This window comes from Grammomys surdaster, unplaced genomic scaffold, assembly GCF_004785775.1.
Source record: "Grammomys surdaster isolate TR1022 unplaced genomic scaffold, NIH_TR_1.0 125973, whole genome shotgun sequence".
NCBI classification, from domain to species: Eukaryota; Metazoa; Chordata; class Mammalia; order Rodentia; family Muridae; genus Grammomys; species Grammomys surdaster.
This window is the reverse complement of record NW_021620790.1, coordinates 1669780-1691955: the sequence shown is the minus strand read 5'-3', so window position 1 is coordinate 1691955 and position 22176 is coordinate 1669780.

Genomic DNA, 22176 nt, shown 5'->3' with positions numbered 1-22176 from the left:
TGTGTGTTCTTTTGTGACTGCATTATCTCACTCAGGAACATATTTTCTAGTTCCATTCATTTGCACCAAAGCAAAGACTGTTGTGGATATCAGAAAGTGCATGATGAGAGAAGCCTGATCCACTTGTCTCATGACAGGATCTGTCAGACCCTGACATATACAGAGGTGAATACTAGCAGTTAACCATTGAACTGATTACAGAGTCCCCAGTGGAGGAGTTAGAGAGAAGACCTTAGGAACTGAAGGGGCTTATTGCCTCATGGGGACAGTGACAATACCAACCAAGCAGAGTTCCTAGGGTCTAAACAGCTAGCCTGGGAACACACATATGGCACGATCTTGATCAGGTATTTAATATGAGGAAGAGGACATGCTTGTTATTTTTCTGCAGGATGCTGAAGGAACATGGTGGCTGCCAGGGTGATGGGTGAGGCATGCTGATTCCAGGACAAAGAATGATGCTGACATGTGAGCTTGCTGAGTTCCCTGAAAATGGTGTCTTGGAAGCTATATTGGACATATGTTCCTTATCCACCTTTGCTTACCTATCACCCAGATGGGACAAACTGCCTCACATTTTTAGATCTCGTGAAAGATAGAATGAAAAAGAGAAGTTATAATGACTCTTGTATTTTTCTTAAATGTGACAAGTTATTTGGACTCAAACATCTACTGGTCTAGAAATCAATCCAATATTGGAATAAATGTCTTCAATTGGAAGGCTGTTTCTGGACATTTTCAGAAACATATTTGGAAATTAGCTGCAGTTTTCTAGGATGTTATGTTAGAAATAGATAAGGTTGGGACAGGATCTGGATTTAAATCAAGTGTCAGTACATGTGTTAAGGCTCTTTCAATTGTCAAGTTAAAAATACTTTTGTTTCTTCTACAGTATTTAATGTAAGTTGTGTTGATTGTACAGTTTCTAATTGTGCTAGTGTGTGGAAATCCACATGTCATTTACAGAGGTCTAACAAACAGCTTTTGTTTTATTGCCCTGAGTATCACAGAACCTTGGTTTTCTGAAAAAAAAAAAAAAAAAAAAAAAAAGCTTTCAAGTACTGGAAGAAGTTAGTCAGGCTTTAAGCTGAAGCAAGAAGGTAGTGGGCTTTATTATTGCAGGTATAAGAACTTTAATTATATTAATTGCTAATACTGCTTCTGCAATTTCTTTGACACAAGAAGTAAAGACAGCTTATTTTGTTTATCATTTAGCAAAAAAATGTTACTAATGTGTTAAATATACAAGAGGATTTAGATAGGCATTTGGAACACAGGATTGATGCTCTTTATCCTATTCAAATTACTGCAAGGAGGTTCAGAGTTTAAGACTAAGGAGCCATCTCAAGTGTCAAGCCAAATACCATTGTATTTGTGGTAGTTCTAAAATTTACAGTGGGAGTGATTATAATTAGGAAAAAATTTAAGACACTTGTAGTGTATTTGGCATAATTCTAACACCTCTCTGGATGTTTTAGCTTTGCATAGTGAGCTTGTGAATTTCAAGAATACTGCCCTTGTGAGCATTGACAAGGCAGATACTCCTTATAAAATTACCCATTGCTTGTGATCAGTATTTCTATTTTGGTCAAACTTCAAGAATGGCATATATAGCTTGATCATGGTAGACTGTTTTGTCCTGGGAATACATTTATTCCTGCTCATCTTGTTAAAGTTTGTATTTAACCACATTACCATGTTGGCAGACAACGTACATGGCTTGAAACTGAAAATGAACCCTCAGACAGAGTTATTAAATTAATAGGCTGGCAAGCCAAGGATAGGTAAGATTCTGACAGAGCCTTACCAACCTAATTAGAATTGCATTGCTTTTTATAATGAATATTCCATGATAAGTAATGAAGGCATTCTTGTCAGAAGGACCTAAGACAGCCTCAGTCTTGTTTATGAAATTAAAAAACAGGGAGAGGCAGAAACCTTTCGGGGCTACTTGGCAAGAATCTTACCAAGGACAAGGAAAAGAGGTCCTTGGCAGAAATATGACATTGGCCAAGGACAAGGAAATGGGCATCAGGCAGAAATATGATATTAGGCTGTGCACTTCCCCCAGCCTTGAGCAGGCCTAAGAGATGAGACCTTGTTTACCACAATAGACCAAACAATAGGACTCTGGAGGTATGGCCTGGAGGCACTTCCTGCCCTTGGCGGAGGCAGTGCTTGCTTTGGCCTTAGCGCCTTTCTGGTTGACTGTACCTGAGAAGAATAGACTGTCTGCTGAGCTTGCTTGAGACATCTCCGGCTGCGATTACCTATGGATTCCTCTCACCTCCAGCAGGATGGTTTCCGCTCATCCCCAAAGCTTACCCCCAGCCAGCTGAAGCAAGGAGGAACTCTGGGGGTGGGGGTGGGTTATCCCCTTTAAATTGAAAGCTGAACATTAAAGCAATGAGCCTAGATCAGAAACCTTTGTCCTGGCTTCATCTCTTCCCGCCCTCCTGTCCCTTCCCAGCCTCTCTTTCAGGTGAAGCTGGTCGATTCTGGCCGATGACCCTCAACATTAGGCTAGAACAAAGAAGTAATTTCAGACAGGAATCTAAATCTTAGGCTAGAACAAAGACATAGGATCTGGACATGACAGTGACTTTGGAGTAGCACAGGGAAGTAGGTTCAGATATTTTGATCATCCTGATAAGCCCTTAGAAACAGTGATCATGGTAGTGTTCATTGACTATTTATGTTTACTGTCTTGCTTGTTCCTCGACTATTGTATTGCTAGTTCCTCAAACTAGAGCTGACCTTAATATATGCACAAAATTAAAATGGTATAAAAGCAAAAAGGAGAAGGAGGGAAGGGATAGGGAGTTTATGTGGGGATGGGAAAGAGAATAATGAGGATAACATCTGAAATGTAAATAAATAAAATGTCAAATAAAAAACTGAACAAAATATTTTATCATCTTATGATCTAAATATGGTCTATCATTCTGTCATTTTCTTAGCAATATTTACTCATATGTTTGCAGAATAGCCTTTTGCCTAATAGTAATATATGTTTTAAATACGTTATTTTACCTATGGTGTATGTGTGTGTGTGTGTAAGAGAGAGAGGTAGCAGGGAGTGAGAGAGGGAGAAGGAGAGAGACAGAAACAGAGACAGATAGACACACAGAGAGAGACAGAGAGAACAAACCTTAGGAGCCGAATCAGGACACCAGAAGTCTGGATCTAGAGTTATAGAAGATTGTATGAACTAGTCAATGTATGTTAGGGTTTGGCCTGATGCTGCTTGTATGTTAATGCTAATTATGACTGCTGAAGACCTGGTTACCCCAAGGAAAAGAGAGTCCACACACATAAAGACCACATGATTATACTCAAATACACTAAAATATGAATAAAAAATAAATATGAAGAACAAAATATGAATAAAGATGTTAACAGCCAATAGCTGGGTAGAATTTGAGGGTAGCAGGAGAATTACAAAAGGGTGAAAAGAAAGGAATGGAGGAGAAGTCACTTTAGGTTAGGTGAGGCATAAAAACATGGCTCTGAGACTTCGCCATTTAAAGTTGTAGAGGGAAAAGTTATGGATACTGGGTATATAGAATCCTTTTTAGATATAAAATATTCTTTAGGCTTTCTTTAGGAATGTGGAAAGACCAGTCACCACTACTGGGACTGGCTGACCCGCAAAAAGAAAGGAAAGAATGCAATTTAGTCAGGTGGAACCAAGCTGAGAATCATAGTGACAGGGCAAGGCCGAAGTGACAGGGCAGGACTACATTCTTGAGAAAGATAAGCGTACAGAGAGTTTTATCTGATCCTGACTCATGTAGGTTGGGTTCCTTTGGAATGTTCCACTATTTTTATGTTATACCACCCTAGCAACCCCCTCACTCCCTCCTCATTTCCTTGGTTTGTGGTTTTAACCTTTAAAAACACCCCTCAAACTGGCAGTCGGGGTCAATTCAGCTCCTGCGTGGGCATGCGAATTGACCGGCAGCTAGTTGTCACGCCCTAAAAAATAACCTCGCAATTGCTCCGGTATATGGTGTCTCGAGTAGATTACTGGGTGGTCGTGACTTTCTGAGACTTGAGAGAGGGTCTCCCCTCTGCGGAGGTCTTCAAAGTGAAGAGTAGCCCAGATAAAACGTAGTAAGTAATAACTCAGGGTTATCAATAGGAAAGTAGATTCTAATAGCACAGTGGGTGGATATCTGCCCAGCTCTTGTGATATTTAAGGTTTATTGTAAGTAATAAAATCTCTGTGTATTTGAGAACTGAATGATCAACTCACAGTAGAAATATCTGATTGTTATTAAGTATTTTTTACAACAAATGTGGGTTCTGGGAAAGGAACTGGGGGTCTTTGCAAAAGCAGCATACATTCTTAACCGTCTCTCCAGCCTTTTGGTATGATCTTGTATTTGATTATATTGATTCATTTCCCTCATCAAGAATAAATCCATATTTATAAAAAACAATAAGTTTTATGGTTTTTGTTTCTTTGTTTGTTTTTACCTCTAGTCTATCACTTAATGTAGATGCTAAAGTGCTATTATAACTTCTGTTGATTCTGAAATCTTCATTTTCTTTTATTGTTTTCTTAATGGCTTAAAGGACATGATACTTTAACAGAATTCAATCTTATGCTTTAATGTAACCTTTTAAATGCAAATCCCCTGTTGGATGCTTCTTCCTCATCATATCAGTCAGGTTTCAGTTTCCCCAGACATGGTGAGTGTGTTTATTTCTCTTTCATGACCCTCCAACTCCTTCCTGGATAGCCTATTTCAATCTGTGGAAATTCCTAACTAATATATATATCCTATTTCTCCTCATATCTTATTCTTAACTCGACTGTTTCTTTTATCCTTACTCCTAATTTCTAGTTTCTCTGGACTATATGTGCTGTCAATTGATTCATAAAATATATGTAAACAGCATTTCCAAATTCTTCCTCTACTAAAATTTCTGTGTACTTATTTCTCCATCATGAATTCCATTTTGCATTTGTGTAGAATTTTAACCCAACAGTATTTTGCCACAGATACTAATGAATTATATTTTATTTTAATGAGTAATATGTCAACATGCTTTTAAATTTTTCTTATATTTTTTGTGATCTTGATATAATAGCATTCTGTCTGCTCAGTGGTCCTTTTTAGTAAGTCATTTTTATTTTTTATTTTTTAGTGGTTAATGATAACAATCAAATGTTCCCACTGTCTTTTATTTTCTTCTCCACTGCAAACAGAACAACAGTCAGATATTTTTAGGTAAGTTTTATTTCTGTCTAATATGGCTGCTGAAGTAAGCTCTCACTTCAGTGCAGCTGAGCATCAAAGACTAATAGTTGCTCTGCAACTGAAAGGACACAGCCATGAAAGCCCTGGTATGCACTCTCTGGTAAAGTCCAATTCTCTACTAGACTGATGTTCAGAGAAAATTTAACAAAAGCTGGCCACTGTCACCCCAAGCCTCAGAAAGATATAGAGTACACCAACAAGCTAAGAGAACAGACCACTTGCCCAATGTGTTTGATCAAAAAGCACCTTTTAAGCCAAGGAAATATATGTTTTTGTAATACTGGCTTATCATAAGTATTCTTTGTTAAATATGTTCTCTTTTATGTTACATAGTGTATATTTTAGACTTTCTTCTTAGATTGTTCTTTCTTACATATTTGGTAATTTTATACCCATGATCATGTTTCCATTTGAGTATCCCCAGTGCTGGAAAGATAGGACACTGGTAATGGCCAACTTCTACACAAGCATAAGGACCTGAAGTCAAACATCTGTCTCTAATACAAAAAGCATGACATGCTTGCATATGCACCTGGGACTCCTCACAGTGATTTGATGGCTGTCAGCTTTGTTTTTGTTTTAATGGAAGACACTTTTACAAAAGAGTAAATTGGAGAGCAGGACAGCTATCATCCTTCTCTGGTCTTCAAAATATATTTGAATGAATATTCATATACCACATATATCTAAGACACATACAGAGAAACAAGATATAGAAAGGCACCTGAGTAATATTTTTTTTATTTTTAAATTTTATCATTTTCTCATAGATTACATCCCAACCATAGTTTCCCCTCTCTCCATTCTTCCCTGTCCTCCACCATTTCCTCCTATCTCCCCCAATTCAATTCCTCCAGTATAGCCTGAGAGGTTGTGGATATCACAAGAACAATGCACACAGAATCAAATAAGCTGGGTCCATACGGGCTCAAAGATACTAAAGGAACATTCATGGAACCTGTATGGGTCTGAACAAGGTCCTTTCCATATATGTTATGGTTGTGTAGCTTGGGGTTTTGTGGGACTCCTAACAGTGGGAAAAGGGGAATCTCTTACTCTTCTGCCTGCCCTTTGGATTCCTTTACTCTATTGGGTTGCCTTATCCAGCCTTGAATTGAGGTATGCCTTGTTTCATTGTAGCTGGCTATGCTGTGTTAAGTTGATATCCCTTGAAGCTCTGAAAAGCTATTTTTCACAAAAAATATCTTTTACCTAAACTGTATTTTAAAATATTTTACCTAAACTGTAGAGTTTTCAGTCTGGAGTATGTTTTCACTATTTCCTGCTGTCTCTGACCTTTGTACCACATTCAACATTCCAGCTGAGGGCTAAGCATCTTTAATGCTTACTGCTAGCATAAGTGAAGTGTCAAGGAAATGAAGAATAACTTGAAGCTCAACCTTAGCTCACCTAAGAGCTCCTGTTGAACAGTGTCTTTTATTTCTGATCTTTTAGCATCTGTTGACTGAATTCCATCTTGCAAAGAGATAGTTCTCTGTCTTTCCTTTAAGTTTAAAATAAAGCTGGCCACTGTCATCCCATGCCATGCCTGACATGTTTTTAACCTGTGCTTAGCATGGTATATTTTTTATAGATATTTTTGACACTGCTTTTTATATAGCTTCTGTAAATTCCAGAAATTCCTTTGAGGTCTGAGATAGATAACTGCTTCTGCTCATTTTTTTTTTTAAATACTGTTTACTATGGAAATATCACTGACATTATGGTTCACTGAGTAGCAGAATTTTTGTAGTCTTAGAAAATGAAAGGATAAAAAATATCATACTGATGGTTGTATAATTAAAACTGATATTCAATGACAGTCTATGTCCTAGACATTAGGACATTTAAACCTTGTCCAGAGACAAACTTCCAAGCTTAATAAAATAGGTTATAGTTTAATTAGACAGATCCAAACATGGATTCTTCTGCACAACTTTACTCTAGTAAGTAGAATATGTAAATATGAAGTATTATGATTTTAAAATAGTCCATAGAACTTTTGGAGTTTTATGAAGGTAAGATACATGTTTTTCCTTTTGTGACTGTGTGTGCACAAATGTGAGCATATATATGAATCAGTTTTTTTCTTATATTAGGGCTTTTCATTGTACACTCAAGTCCTTGTGATAATGGGAGGTTCATATGTTCAGAAAAAATTTACTTTCTCTACAAGACCAAGAATCAGCATGTGTTCTGTTGCTCAGGAGCTGTCTATATCATTTGTTGAGACAGGATCTATCTTGATGATCTCAAGGTCATCATGAAGGCTGGGGTAACTAGTAAGTCAGCTCTGGGATCCTCCTGTTTCTTCGTCTTGGAACTGGTAGGACAAATGTGAATCATACATGCCCAAATTTGTATGTGTGTTCTTGGAATTAAACTCATGTATACACACCAGATACTTTGCTAATGGAAGCATCTCCCCGACTCTATGGTAGCAGTATAACTGGTATATCTGACCCTCTGCAATCATACACTATTTTCATGTGAAATCATAATATAATTGCCTAAATTTTTATGTAAGCCCATTAATTTATTTCTATATCTATGACTTAGCACTACTGAAAGTACAAAGGAGGGTTCTGAGATCCTAAAGAATTAGATTTAGCCAAGATGTAGTAAAAGCATTTGAACTTAACAGAGACTTCCTTCCTTGTATAGACTTAATTATTTTGTTTTTTGTTTGTTTGTTTTGAATGTATTGTTTAGTTTGAAAGAAAAATACAGTTATGAGGGTGGAAGTGGAATCTTAAATAGGAAAAGACAGCTGTTTCAAAGCCCACAAGGCACATGTTTGATTTGTTTTCTCCTAAAACAATTTTCTGTACTTTAAAACATATTTTCTTCCAGTGTAATGAAACTCTGCTAGCAGTAACACAGTTGGTATATAAGTGGTATACTTATGAGACTAATAAACAGTCTGTATTTGTTGATAAAAATTATGAAGACTGTATTCAACTTGAAAACAAACAAAAATAATTCAGTCATATTTATAGAGAAAGAAAGAGCAACTGCAACACAGCTCAGCAGGGAAGGTGTTTATGGCTGAGACTGATGGCCAGAGCTGCATCTAGGTGCACATATGAAGGAATATTGTATATTTTGTTTAAAGCTTGGATTATAGGCACCCAAATTGCACAGGAATTCCCCATGTAGATGCAGAGTGTCCCTGTCCCTGGCTGGTTGTGATTGGTAAATAAAGTTCCCAGTGGCCAATGGCTATGCTGGGAGTCAGAGGCTGGACTTTAGGATATGCAGACAAGGGGACTGAGGAAGGGGAAGAGTCACCATGCCAGGGAAGAAATAAGATACAGACTTGAGGGTTGAAGAAGACAGAGTAACCATCATCTAAGAGCTGGGGAAGAGTGTACCCCATCATTGGGTCTAGGGTAGCAAAGATGGAATATACATTTTAGTAAGTAATAATTCAGGAATATAAGAGGTTGTTGTTAACAATATGGAAGATTGGGAGAGTCCCAATCATTGTGCTGCTTAAGGAGTAATAAAATAGAAGGGTGCATGTATGTGTCTTTCATTCGAGAATTCAGAGAATAGGACAATTGTGAGGAACATATGCTGATGTCTGGGAGATTAGAACAATTTAATCAATTACAGTTATAGATGAAAGAGAAACTTATATCTATGGATTTTGATCTGACCTCTATATGTATTCTTCAGACAGACAGAGTGACTATACCTAATGAAAGAAGAAAATGATGTATTGATAACACTTCACACAGGGCACGATACAAACACATTTAGCTGAAATTGACCAGTTGAAACAACTTCACAGGATTTCTTTCAAAAAAGACTCAGCCCCAAATTGTTATTAACATAACCTAGCATTTAGCTGAGATGCCCTTAGTATGTAAGAACCATCTAAAAAGTAGGAATTTTTTTTTTCTATTTTTCTATCTCATTCCTAAAACTCAGATAAAAATTTTCAATTCAGATTTCTGAATTTGAGCTTGCTCTCTTTTCTTTTCCATTTTAAAATATATTTTATGTGTAAGAGTGTTTTACCCACATGTTTTTGGCTGTGTCATGTTTCCATAACCTCAGCTGAAATCAGATTCTATAGATTTGGAATTGTAGATGTCTGTAAGCCATAGTGTAGGTGATGGGAACAGAATTCTTGTCTTGTACAAGAGCATTGAGAGCTCTTAACCCATGCACCAACTCTCCAGCCTGCTCCACTTTCTTTTAATCCTAACACTTTATAAAACAAGTTATTTATGAAGAGTAAGACATGTACTTTATTATTCTATTGAGTATATAAGCTGTGCTTACATTTGCTGAGAAAGTCGAGTAGCCAATATGGTGGCTCAGTCAAACATGATGAACTGAGTTCAAATCACTGTGCTCCACACTGTAGAAAAAAGAAATGACCCCTGTGGATTTTCTCTGTTCTCCACATACTTGCCGTAACATACATGTACCCAGACATGCAATTTGGACACAGACTCAGTTAAGCCTACTAGAAGGAGAAAATGGAAGAAAGAAAATGTAGAAAAATAATTAAATGTATACAAAGGGGACTTTTTTCTTTATATAAAAGAAATATAATTTCTCTTTATAATTTGAGAATATTACTGTTTTCTTATCAAAAGACTGTCATTTGTGTTTCATAGATCCAGTACTAGTCTTAGTAAAGAGATTGTAAGATAGCACCAAAAACAATTTAAATTAAAAATAAATGGCTTACAGAAACACTTGCTCTTTCTAATATCTTCACACTTCACTACAGCCTCCAGTGTTTTGGATGCTTTACTTATTATTACAAAATACTGGAAATTACAATTTCAGGGAAAAGGGAAACTTGTTTCAGCATACAGTTTGGAGGTACAGCCAATCCCTCATGGCAGAAAAGTCACCATGACAGAAATGTGAGGCGGCTGGTTGCATTGCACCCACAATCAGGAAGCAGATGTTAATGCTGTGTTCACTTTCTCTATTTCATTCAGCCAAGAACTCAGGCCGTGGACTTCAAAAGATTTCTGAGAACTTGTTCCTAGACACACTTAGAGGTGTGTTACCATGGTGTTCCTAAAGCAAGTTGAAGATGAAGATGAATCATCTCAGCTATTAGCTCCTCCTTCACAATTGCCATAGATCCCCAAGAGTAATGTTTCCCATGTTGCTTATTTCCAGTAAGCACTGAATCAATCAATATACTGTCAGTTACTGTTGTATTCTGGCTCAAGTATTTGAGACTTAAAGGAAACAGTTGTGATAAAATGAAAAGTGTAGCTTCTTCTCATGAGAGGCAGTCAGAGACAACATAATCATAAACTAGAAATCTTCAAGCAAGAAAAAGGAAACTCCCTAAGATGACACTGGATATTTATGGATTAAAGGATCTAGTAAGTATAGAAAGAAGACTATGATTATGAGAAAAAAATCATTCTTAAAATTTCAAATCCACCTGAAAATTTGCCTTTCTATGTGAATGTTAAATGTACTTCTCATCTCAAAGCCCTCTGCTTTCAGTGTAAACAAAACTTCTTTAAAAAAAAAAGAACCTAACTTTTATTTTTTATGTGTGTGTGTGTGTGAATGTGTATCTATAGCCACATGTACTCATGGGTATGTGTATGTGTATTTGTCCTTGGAGAAGAGGGTGTTGGGTCCCATGGAATTAGAGGTACAAGTAGTCTTGTGCTGCCCAATATGGGTTCTAAGGACAAATTTTGTCTTGTCTAGAAGAAAAGTAACACTCTTAACTGTTGGTATCTCTCTCACTCACTCTCATTTCTCCAGCCCTGGCACTGACTAAAGTTCTTTAACATGTGGAAACTTGGGGATGTCATCTGGATTTACAGACTTTTTTTCTGACTTTGCACATTAAACTTATTCTGGCTTTTTGCATGATTAAATCAGACTCTTTCAGTTTTACTGCAGGTTATCCCTTTGTCTTTTGTTTTTCTTCTATTTTTTCTGTTTTTCATGTGAAATAACATACAGTATGAAATAACTCAAGTACAGTATATTCTCTGAGAACATATTTTAAAGGCTTGAAAGAATAAATCACATTATTACCGTAGGTTAAAAAGATATTTAATTTCACATTTAACACTGGGTACATCCAACTTTTTGATGAAAAGTTTTTACTTTTATTATTTTTTTATGTGGAGACAGACAAATTTCTTCTCATCTAAAATTCTTCCAGAATGAAAGACTCAGTGTAATCTCTACTATTTCAAATATTTCAACCAGACTCAGTCAATATAAAGTGGCTGTTTTTATCTTTGAATGTCTGAAGCAAAGATTATCTAGACTATTTAGCCACCGTTATGGGATCTTCTTCAATAAGACACACACTTCTTATTTCAATGTTCAACTGAGTGTACATTCCTATTTCTACAAGCTGAAAGGAGCAACATGTAACAAAGGAGAAAGAATTGGTATTTAAAAAATCTGTTTAAAAATATCTCAGGATGTAGGTTTCTCATATACATTTTATATGATTCAGAATTTTTATTCTATAATTAGTCTTAGTTAAATCTTTCACATTTTTTTAAAAATATACTTTTTGGAGACAATGAAATGATGAGCCCTGCTTTCTAATATAATTTATTAGCCTGTGTCTTTACTGGGAAATAGAAGGCATAACTATTAAAAGTTATTATTGAATAATGTTTATTATTGTCATTAGCTTTTGCTTTGTGGTGTCTTATTAGCCTTCTTTTAGTTAAATGGAATTGTTTACTTATCCCCTTTACCTATATGAGTGTGTATCTATATCCACATGTACTCAAGGGTATCTGTTTGTGGGTGTATGTGTATTTGTCCTTTCAGAAGAGGGTGTTGGGAATTAGAGGTACAAGTAGTCTTCTGCCTCCTTTGGTTTCTTTAACCTCTTCAGAACTAAATATTCTTCAATCAGCCTCTGTAAAGTAGGTTATATGGCTATAAACTCCTCAAACTTATTCTTGTCTTGGAAAGTTGTCCTTTCTCCTTTGACTACAATGGCTAGTTTTTCTTTAGTTTCTTAGTCTTGGATGACATCTGTGGAATCTTGTAACTTGAAGAGTAAGTTTAAGTACTCTGGTTTTCACAGACTTCACTGAAAAACTAGCTCTTATTCTGCATGTTCCGGATGCCATGCTATTCTTGATCAGAGGTGATGGGGGCCTGAATTCAGGTCTACCTGTTTGCACAGCAGGTATTTGATTGACTGAGCCATTTTGGTAGTCTCTCTTTTGTCCTTAGTTTGTATTTACTGTCTGTTTGTTGGGCCTCTTTCTCTGTCATTCTTTCTCATTCTGATTCTCTGACTCAGTAATTGACTATAATGACTAGCCAGTGAGTACATGTGATCTTCTTCCTTGGCTTATAAATAGACAGGGGGAGGTAGATAGGGAAGGTGAGAGGGCAATTACATATAGACCAAATCAAAAGAAATATTAGAAATATGAAAAATATAAAAATTCTGAAAGGGTGGTACCCTTCAGAACTAGGTAAATATTGTTTTCTTAAAGCTGTGAATTATTAAACTCAAGCCTCTATGACAGACACTAGATAATTTTTATGTACTAGGTAGGTAGGCTCCAGAGGCTCATAAAACATTTTACCCTCTTGTCACTGATCTTGGTTACCCAATAGAAGAAAATAAGACATTATTGCTGAAGAAATTTTGCATGTTAGCTCCATGATAGCTGAAACTAAGTGGAAGCTTTCTTCCTGGCAGGTGGGTTTTACAGAAGGTTATATGTGTGCTGTTGAGAGTAAAAAGGTATTAATGGTGATACATTGCTTTGAACTCCATATGCTGTAACACAAATGACCCAAGGGAGATGGGCCCACATGTGCAATAATAGCATTATTAATATAGAGATAACTACCCTCTCTCTGATCAGATGTCAGATTCACTCCATAATATAAATGCATAACTAGTGAGCATCTTGTATAACCACTTGGGTCCCTGGCATCTGGGTCTTTCTAGTGGCTACCCCAGTTTAACATGCCCCATTGCAACACACTTCCTTTCACATTTATGACCCTCTATATTTCTTCCAATCTTCTCCCACATCAGATTCTGTCCCCTTTCTCTCTGCCTCCTCTCCCTCCTAGATCCCTCCCTCCGTCTACTTCCCATGATTGTTTTCTTCCCCTTTCTGATTAGGACTGAAGTATCCAAACTTTAATCTTTCTTTTTCTTGGGTTTCATATGGTCTGTGAGTTGTATGGTGGGTATGGTGGGTGTTCTGAGCTTTTTTTTTTTTTTGGCTAATATCTACTTATCAGTGAGTACATACCACATGTGTACTTTTGTGATTGGTTTACCTCACTTAGAATATTTTCTAATTCCATCCATTTGCCAAAAAATTTCCTGAAGTCATTGGTTTTCATAGCTGAGTAGTAATTCATTGTATAAATGTACCACATTTTCTATATCCATTCCTCTGTTGAGGGACATCTGGGTTCTTTACAGCTTCTGACTAGCATAAATAAGGCTGCTATGAATATAGTGGAGCATGTGTCCTTGTTATATGTTAAAGCATCTTTTGGGTGTATGCCCAGGAGAGATATAACTGGGTCCTCAGGTAGAAAAATTTACAATTGTCTGAGGAACCTTCAGACTGATTTCCAAAGTAGTTGTACTAGCTTGCAATCCTATCAGCAATGGATGTATTCCTCTTTCTCCACATTCTTGGAACAAATCCTGTCACTTGAGCTTTTTTTTTTTTATCTTAATAGCTAGATATAAAATTTAAAAAAAAATGTGAGCTTTCTTGTACTCAAAGGATCAATGTGCTGAAAAATTAATTAGGGAAACAATACTAGAAAATATCATTCTAAGTGAGGTAACACAATCACAAAATAACATACATGGTATGTACTCACTGATTAGTGGATATTAGCCCATAAGCTCGGAATACCTGAGATACAATTCACAGATCATGTGAAACTCAAGAAGAAGGAAGACCAAAGTGTGGATGCTTCAGTCCTTCTTAGAAGGAGGAACAAAATACTCATGGGTGCAAATAAGGAGACAAAGTGTGGAGCAGAAACTGAAGGACAGGCTGGCCAGAGACTACCCATATGTGGATCCATTCTGTGTCCAGTCATCAAATGCAGGCACTATTGTGGATGCTAAGAAGAACATGCTGTCAAGAGTCTGATATAGCTGTCTCTGACAGAGCCTGACAAATATAGAGGCAGGCGCTTGCAGCCAACCATTAGACTGAGTAAGGGGTCTCAGATGGAGGAGTTGGAGAAGGACTGAAGGAACTGAGGTGTTTTGCAGCCCCATGGACTGAGCAACAGTGTCAACTGGCCAAATCCTCCAAAACTCCCAGGGACTAAACCACCAACCAAAGAGCATACACATGGAGTGACCCATGTGTCTAGCCACATATGTGGCAGAGGTTGGCCTTGTTGGAGATAAGTGGGAGGAGCAGCCCTAGGACATGAAGAGATTTGATTCCCATTTGTAGGGGAATTACATGATAGGAAGGCAGAAGTGGGTGGGTGGGTGGGCAAGTACCTTCATAGAGGTTCAGGGAGGTGGATGGGATTGGCGTTCTTGAGGGGAGACCTGGAAATAGGATAACATTTGAAATGTAAATAAAGAAAATATCAAAAAAAAAAAAAACAAAGCCCAGGATAGTAAAAACTATTCTCAGCAATAAAAGAACTTTTGGAGAAATCACCATCCCTGACCTCAAGCTGTACTACAAAGCAATAGTGATAAAATCTGCATGATATTGGTACAGTGACAAGTAGGTAAATCAATGGAATAGAATTGAAGATCTAGAAATGAACCCACATACCTATTGTTACTTGATCTTTGACAAATGTGCCAAAACCATCCATTGTAAAACAGATTGCATTTTTAAACAAATGGCACTAGTTCAACTGAAGTTTGGCATGTAGAAGATTGTAAATTCATCCATGTACAAAGCTTAAGTCCAAATGGATCAAGGACCTCCACAAAAAAGCAGATACATTGAATCTAATAAAAGAGAAAGTGAGGAAGAACCTTGAAATCATTGGTATAAGGGAAAATTTCCTGAACAGAACAACAAAGGTTCACATTCTAAGATCAACAATTGACAAATGGAACCTCAAAAATTGAAACATTTATGTAAGGTGGAGGAAACTGTCAATAGGATAAAATCACAACCTGTGGATTGAGAAATGATCTTCATCAACCCTACATTCAATAGAGAGATAATATCCAAATATCCAAAAACTGAAGTAGTTAGACCCCAGAGAGCCAAATAACCTTATTAAAAATGGGGTACAGAACTAAACAAAGAATTCTCAACTGAGGAATCTTGAATGGCTGATAAGCACTTAAAGAAATGCTGAACATCTCTGTTTTTTTTTTTTTAAGGAAGTTTGATTAACTCACTGAACTTACACAGCTCATGAATTTGCTATATCGGATGACCAGGGATCTCCCTTTGTCTACTACCCAGCTTCAGGGTTATACATGTAAATGGCCATGACCAAATTTGAGGTAGGTTTTACATCTGCAAACTCAAGCCATCATGCTTTATTGGCAGGTATTTTTGCCTACAGAGCCATTTTCACCATTTTGTGGTTTTCTCACTTTTTCTCTATTGGTTTCTTTTGTTTTTCTGGAAATACTAGGATTTGAATATAGGTCTACATACAATCTACAGTCTCAGCTCAGTGTATTCATTTCTTCAGAATTCAAATACCTACTGTGAGGTACTTTCACTTGAGTCTTACATGTATCTCCCCTGTCTTTAGTCTTTTTTCTGCTGCCTTACCCCATAATAGACTGAAGTTTTTGCTCTATATATCAGTCTCTCTACAAACTTTCCAGTGGAGCATTTATTGAAAAGGGCATTGGAGTCTAGTGAATATTGATGATAGTTTAGGAAAAACTGTGATGCATTATTTTCTAAAATCAAAAAGAAATATATAAAAAGAATACACACAATTCCTGACAAAGAATAATAACAAGAAAGTAATGTATGAAAATATCAGATACGCATAAACTCATACATGATGCTCAGAGAAAAATCTGCTCATAAAAAACTAAATGATCTTCACAAGTCGATACTGAGATCGCAGCTTATAGAATGGTTACATATACCATGACTGGATAAATAAAAACATATTGTGGGCCTACACTAAAACTTGCACACTACACACAAGTGCACGTACACACACACACACACACACACAGAGGGGTGTTCTTGTTCAGGCACATACTCAGATAAACAGACAGACATACCATAAAACACAATGAATTTTAAAAAATCTTCATACTAGAAACATTTAGCAATAAATTCTTAAATAAGCTGTGAATTCAGTATCTTCAGAAAGCAAGCTTATTATGAGTTGCTGGTCAAGTTTCCATCTCCTGCTTTGCATAGAGATTTGGCTTTCAGGCTGGATAGTGTGAGAGCCTGGCACTTCTACAGTGTAATGTGATAACATCTCAAGGCAATTTTCTTTGCTCATGGGCTGGTATCTGTTGTTACAGCTATGTTTCATTCTGTTTAGGTATTTTTATTGTCTTCTTAACTCAAATGTCTTTTTAAGGATTTATTTTATTAATTTGTGAGTATGTGCATGAGCATGAGTATGTTTATGTGCACCACCACATTTGTGCCAAAGGAGCATGCAGACATGAAAGGAAGGTATCAGATTCCCTGAAAATGGATTTAGCAGATGTTTATGAACTGTCATATGAGTGCTGAAAGCTGAACTGAAATCCTCTAACCCACAGTAAACACTCTTACCTAGTGACTCATCCATACTCTCTAGCTTCTGGGCCCAATTTTCTAAGGAAAAAATGTTTATTTTTTAAATTATTTTATTTATTTTTATTTCATTCATTGCTCTTCTCCCGAAGTTCCTCATCCTATTCCCCTTCCTCCTTGCCTCAGTGTGGGTGCTACCTCCCAACCCAACCAGGCTCCCCCCTACTCTGGGGCCTCAAGTCTCTCAAGGATTAGATGGAAGTTCTCCTACTGATGCCAGACCAGGCAATTCTCTACAATACATGTGCTGGTGGCCTTAGAGTAGTCAATGTATGCTGCCTAGTTGGAGCCTCACTCTCTGGGATGCTCCCAGGGGTCTGGGTTATTTGAGACTCCTGGGTTAGTTGAGACTGCTAGTCTTCCTATGGGGTCACCCTCTTCTTAAGCCTCTTCAATCCTTCCCTAATTCAGTCATAGGGGTTTGCACCTTCAGTTCAAACACTGGGTATAAGTATCTGTTTCCTTCCCCGTTGGCTGCTGATAGGGCCTCTCAGAGGACAAACATGCTACCCTTCTATCTGTAAGCACATTATAACATCAGTAATGGTATCAGGTCTTGGTTCCTCCCAAGCCCTCATGAGATAGATTCCAAGTTTGCCCAGTAACTATACCTCACTACCTTCAGTTTCTTCTTCATTATTGTCCCTATAGATCTTTTAGAGAGAAACATTTCTTGGTCAGAATGTTTGACTGTGGGTTGGTAACCTTGTCCTCTACTTGAGGCCCTATTTATATTCTAGAAGTAGATTCTTGAGCTTCCTCTTCTGACTGTTGGGGATTTTGGCTAAAAACATACCCATTGAGTCCTGAGATTCTCTCACCTCTCAGGTTTTTGGTACTTTCTAGAGGGTCTCCTCCATCTGCTACTCCCAGAGGCTACATATCTCCTTTCATTATCCTGTCTCTCTTGGCTTCTCTCCTGCCCCCTCCCCCATACCAGATCTTATTTCTTCTTTCCCCTCCTGCTCTCCATTGCCACCCAGGTCCATCTCCTCTGCCTCTCATGATTATTTTGTTCTACCTTTTAAGTGGGATGGAACATTCTCACTTGAGTCTTCTTGCTTGTTAAACTTCTTATGGTCTGTGGGTTGTATACAAGGAATTCTGTGCTTTTTGACAGAAATAGATTTATCAGTGAGTACATATCATGGATGTCCTTTTGGATCTGGGATGCTTCATCCAGATGTTATTTTCTAGTTCTATTCATTTGTCTTTAAAACTCATGTTCATATTTTAATAGCCGAATAGTTTTCCATTGTATAAATGACTTATATTTTCTGTATCTATCCTTCCATTGAGGGATTTCTGGATTGTTTCCAGCTTCACAAAAAGGAGTGCTAAACATAGTTTAGTACATATTCTTGTGATATGGTGGGGAATCTTTTGGGTATAGGCCCATGAGTGGTATAACTATTTCTTTAGGTAGAACCATTCAGTTTTCTGAGGAACTTCCATGTTGATATCCAGAGTAGTTGTACCAGTTTGCAATCCCACCAACAATGAAGGGTGTGTCTCTTTTTCCACATCCTTGCCAGTATGTGCTGTCATTTGAGTTTTTGGTCTTAGCCATTCTGATGGAAGCAAGGTGGAATCTCAAGCTCATTTTGATTTGAATTTCCTGATGGGTAAGGACTTTGAACATTTCTTTAAGTGCTTCTTGGCCATTCAAGATTCTTTTGTTGTTAATTTTCTGTTTAGCTCTGTATCCAATTTTAATTGGGTTATTTGTTTTGTTGGAGGTTAACTTCCAACTTTTTCTTTCTTTTTTTATAATTTATTTTTTCTCAAATCATAATTCATTCACACAGGGGTTATAAACACAGAAAGGCAGGATGTGGGGAAGGGAATGACACTGGAGTGTGGGTGTTCAGGGAGAATACAGATATCTTCCGAACTTCTTGATTTCCTTATAAATTTTGGATATTAGTCCTCTATTGGATACAAGGTTAGTGAAAATTTCCTTCTAATCTGTAGGTTACAGATTTTTCCTATTGATGGTGTCTTTTGCCATACAAAAGGTTTTCTGTTTCATGAAGTCTCATTTACCAATTGTTGATCTTAGAGCCTGAACCATCATTGTTCTGTTCAGGACATTTTCCCCTGTGCCAGTGAGTTCAAAGTTCTTTCCAATTTTCTCTTTTACTACATGCAGTATATCTGGTTTTATGTTAATGTCCTTGACTCAATCATACTTGAACTTTGTGCAAGATGACAAATAGGCATATATTTTCATTGTTCTACCTACAGACTTTCACTTCTACCAGCACTCTTTATTGAAGATGCTTTCTCTGTTCCACTGTATATTTTTGATTTCATTGTCAAAGATCAATTGATCCTATGTGTATGGATTTGTTTAATAGAATTAAAAATCTCAGATCAAAATAAAACAAAAATCTAAAAACAAATAAACACAAAACAAAGCCAGGTAATTTTAGTGAAGATTTCTACCAGACCTTCAATGAAGGGCAAATACCAAAACTCCTCAAAATATTTCACAAAATAGAAACTAAGGAATACTACCTATTTCATTCTGTGAAGCCTTTAATTCTATTAGGGTCTTTAATTCTATTCCATTGTCTGATCTGTCTGTCTATTAACACTATCATGTGGTCTTTATCATTATTTCTTTGTAGTACAGCTTGAGGTCAGGGATGGTTATTCCACACAGAAGATCTTTCTTGTTGAGAATTGTTTTGGCTATTCTTGATTATTTTGTTTTTCCATATGAAGTTGAGAATTACTCTTTCCTTCTCTGTGAAGAATTGTGTTGGACTTGTGATGGGGACTGCTTGGAAACTGTAGATTGCTTTTGGTAAGATGGCCATTTTCACTATGTTAATCCTACCATTTCATGAGCATGATAGATTTTTCTAGTTTTTAATGTCTTCATCACTTTCTTTCTTCAGTGATTTGAATTTATTCTCATAAAGATCTTTCAGTTGCTTGGCAAGAGTTACATCAAGATATTTTATACTATTTGTGGCTATTTTAAGGGGTGTTGCTTTCCTAACTTTCTTCTCAGCCTGCTTACCATTTGTATAGAGGAAGGCTACAGATTCTTTGACTTTATTTTAATTCTTGGCACTTGACTGAATTCATTGATCAGCTGTTTGAGTCGTCAGGTAGAATTTTGGGAGTTGCTAATGTATACTATCATAACATCTGCAAATTGTGATACTTTTGCTTCTTCCTTTCCATTTTGTATCCCATTGATCTTCTTTTGCTGTCTAATTGCACTAGCTAGAAATTCAAGTACTACATTGAATAGTTAGGGATAATGTGGGCAGCCTTGTCCCTTGTTCTAGTGGAATTGTTTTTAATTTCTGAACATTTAATTTGAAGTTGGCTGTTCGTTTGCTATATATTGCTTTTATTACATATAATTATTTGGCATGAATTCCTTATCTCTCCAAGACTTAATATAAAAGAGTATTGTATTTTGCCAAAGGCTCATTCAGCATATAGTGAGATGATAATGTGATTTTCTTCACTCGAGTATGTTTATATGGTGTTTTGTCTTTCTGCAGTTTAGTACATTGAATCATCATGCATCCCTGGGATGAAGCCTACTTGACTCCAGTTAACTATGTTTTTAGTGTGCTCTTGGATTCAGTTTGCAAGAATTTTTTTGAGTATTTTTCCACCAATACTTATATGTGAAATTGGTCTAAAATTCTCTTTCTTCGTTGGATCTTTGTGTGGTTTAGATATCAGAATATTTCATTCTGTGGCTTCACAGAACGAAATGGGTAGTATTCCTTAGTTTTTATTTTGTGAAATATTTTGAGGAGTTTTGGTATTAGCTCTTCATTGAAGGTCTGGTAGAAATCTTCACTAAAATTACCTGGCTTTGTTTTCTGTTTATTTGTTTTTAGATTTTTGTTTTATTTTGATCTGATGGTTTTAATGACTGCTTTTGTTTCCTTAGGTGTTATGAGACTGTTTAGATAGTTTATGATGTTGATTTAATGTTGGTATGGGGTATCTGTATAGAAATTCATCCATTGCATCTAGATTTTCAAATTTTGTGGAGTATAGGTTTTTGTATTAAGTTCTAATGTTTTTTTTTTAATTTCTTCAGTTTTTGTCATGTTTCCCTTTCAATTCTCAACTCTAATTATTTAATTTGGATACAATCCCTGGGTCGTTTAATTATGTTGGCTTAGGGTTCCACTATCTTCTTGATTTCTTTCACAGAAGCAGCTGTCGGTTTTGTTGATTCTTTGCATTGTTCTCTTTGTTTCTAATTGGTTAATTTCATCCCTGAGTTTGTCTATTTGCTGCTGTCTACTCCTCTTGGATGTGTTTGCTTCTCTCTGTTCTAGAAATTTTAGGCCTGCTTTTAGGTTGCTAGTATGGTATTTTTCCAAAATCTTTATGAAGACAATTAGTGCTATGAATGTTACTCTTAATACTGCCCTCATTGTCTCCCACAAGTTTGGGTATTCAGTGTCTTAATTTTCATTGAATTCTAAAAGTCTTTAATTTCTTTCTTTATTTAATCCCAGACTAATTTACCATTGAGAAGAGAATTGTTCAGTTTCCTTGAGTAAGGAAGCTTTCTGTTGTTCTTGTTGTTATTTAAGTCCAGCCTTAGTCTATGGTGATCTGATGGAATGCTTGGGATGATTTCAATATTCTTGTATTGGGTGAGTCTTGTTTGGGTCCAATTATATGGTCGATTTTGGACCCATGTTTCCATAAGTTGTTGAGAAGAAGGTATATTTTCTTGTTTGGGGTTGAAATGCTCTGTAGATAATCTGTTAAATCCATTTGGTTCATAACTTCTGTTCACTGTATCTCTGTTTAGTTTCTGTTTCAATGACCTATCCTTTGGTGATGGTGGGATGTTGAAGTCTCTCGTAATTAATGTGTGAGTTTGAATGTGTGTTTTGAGCTTTAATTAACTTTTTTTTATGAATGTGGCTGCCCGTGCATTTAGGACATAGATATTCAGAATTGAGACTTCTTCTTCTTAGTAGATTTTTCCTTTGATGACTATATTGAATGAATGTATGACTGCTCCAGCTTATTTCTTGGGATAATTTGCTTGGACACTTCTGTCTCTCTCTCTCTTATTTCTTGGGATAATTTGCTTGGACACTTCTGTCTCTCTCTCTCTCTCTCTCTCTCTCTCTCTCTCTCTCTCTCTCTCT